Genomic DNA, 2,022 nt, shown 5'->3' with positions numbered 1-2,022 from the left:
TTGTGTGTGTGTGTGTGTGTGTGTGTGAGAGAGAGAGACAGAGAGAGACTGAGACAGAGAGAGACAGAGAGAAACAGACAGAAAGAGAGAAAAATGTGCTCAAGATAGAACCCAGGCTTTTCCAAAGGTGGAAAGAGCCCCTACACACATCCCACATATCTAATTCTTTAGATAGGAAAGCATGAAAGTATACATTCTTTCCCCATACGACCACAAAGATGGTGGATACTCAGAACAAGAGTGCCTACCAAAAGCTGCTGACCATCTTCCAAAACAGGAAGAGGGTCCTGCTTAAAGAACTGACAAGGAGAAACTGCCAAGATACTACAAGAACATTGATTTAGGCTTCAAGACTCCAAAGGAGGACATTGAGAGCACTTACATTAACAAGAAATGTCCTTTCACGATTTAATGTCTCCATCCGAGGGCGGATCCTATCTGATGTGGTGACCGAGATGAAGATGCAGAGGACCATTGTCATTTGCCAAGACTTCTCCATTACAACCAGAAATACAATTGCTACAACCACAAGTACAATTGCTTTGAGAAGTACCACAAGAACATGTCTGTGCTCCTGTCCCCTTGCTTCTGGGATGTGCAAATCAGCAACATCATCACAGTGGGCGAGTGTTGGGCCTCTCAGCAAGACCCTGCGTTTCCATGTTCTCAGGGTGACCAAGGCCGCTGGCACCAAGACGCAGTTTCAGAAATTCTGATACCAGAGGCCCTACACAATAGAGATCTTTTTTATTCGTGAAAAAAAAAGGGCACATCGTCAAAAGGGAGATGCAGGTGACACATGTGTTCAGCCACGTGGGCACAAGCAGCACATAGGCTCGACCAACAGATACCCACACCACCTTTGTTCAAGGGGGCTTTCATAGGGTATCTATAACCAGCCTCCCCGTGGGGCTTCTACCTAGATAAAGTAGAGTTTGGTTCAGCCTTTAAAACTCCTTTTCTCAACCTTCAGTTCTGCTGGATCTTCTCTTTGAGGGTGGATCCAGTTTTCTCTAGTCTGGGCTAGCTGAGGGTAAGGAATTGAGGGTTTTCCAATAATTTCCTTCAGGGTCTTTCTGTAGGGAGGGGTCCAGTCTATTCAGGGTCTATTGCTGGCGAAGGTTTAATCAGGTCTTCTGTCTGTACCCACAAAATGAGTCAGACTTAGGACTTTCCTTCCCAGAAATTTTACTGCCATCATGCAGGGAAGTGGGGGGCTTCCTTAACCTACTTGTATGCATCACTAAAAATGTCAAAGAACTATCAACAGCTCCAAGCTATCCCCCTTGGCAATCACCCTACCAATGGACTTTGGGAAGAAGTTTGGGAAAACTGTATATAAGTGAATTCTTTAGTGGGAGAAAGCAGAAACTGCAGATGCCTGTAGACTGGGCCTACCCTCTTCGCCTCCCCCATAACCAAGAGACCAAGTATGAGCAAATCAAGCTGATCATGCCTGTGTCAATATGGAATACTAAGCCCACTTAAAATCCCTTATTCGAGATCCATGGCACAAAGTGCTTTCTTTCCTCTCTAGGTTCTCTTTTCCAATAAAGTTTTGTGTTTTATCAGTAAACAAGTCTCCTCAAATAAATCTTGTGTTCAGAAGTTCACACCCGGCAGTACTGAGGGGTATTCTTGGCTCCTGAGTATACTCAGGAGTGAAGCCTATTGGTGCTGCAGATGAGGATCAAGCCAGTGTCAGCAGTACGCAAGGCAAGTGACTAAGTGACTTGACCCCTTAATATATCTCCAACTCATCAAATATAGCTTCTCTCACAGGTAAAAGATAGAGTATATCTTTGATTCTGGGGAGATATTCTCCTCATAAAATTTCATCTGTGAGCACATATGTACTGGATACAGGGTGAATTTCAGATTTTCAACTTCAGCACTATCAACATTTGGGGTCTAATAATTCCTTATTTCAGAGGTTGTCTTGTTAATGAATAGGACAATATTTAATAGCATCCACAATCCAACCCACAAGATACTGATGATGTAGGAGCAGTAGCTTCTGGT

At 43.9% G+C, this 2,022-nt stretch overlaps 1 pseudogene; it reads left to right on the top strand.

Moving 5' to 3' along the window:
- Positions 1-218: 218 nt before the first annotated feature.
- LOC130040846 (40S ribosomal protein S11-like) lies at positions 219-716 on the top strand (annotated as a pseudogene).
- The last annotated feature ends 1,306 nt before the right edge of the window (positions 717-2,022 follow it).

The sequence above is a fragment of the Sorex fumeus genome, unplaced genomic scaffold, assembly GCF_029834395.1.
Source record: "Sorex fumeus unplaced genomic scaffold, SorFum_2.1 ptg000095l, whole genome shotgun sequence".
Lineage (NCBI taxonomy): Eukaryota > Metazoa > Chordata > Mammalia > Eulipotyphla > Soricidae > Sorex > Sorex fumeus.
Note: the sequence above shows the minus strand (reverse complement) of the source record. Positions and strands in the feature narration are given on the sequence as shown.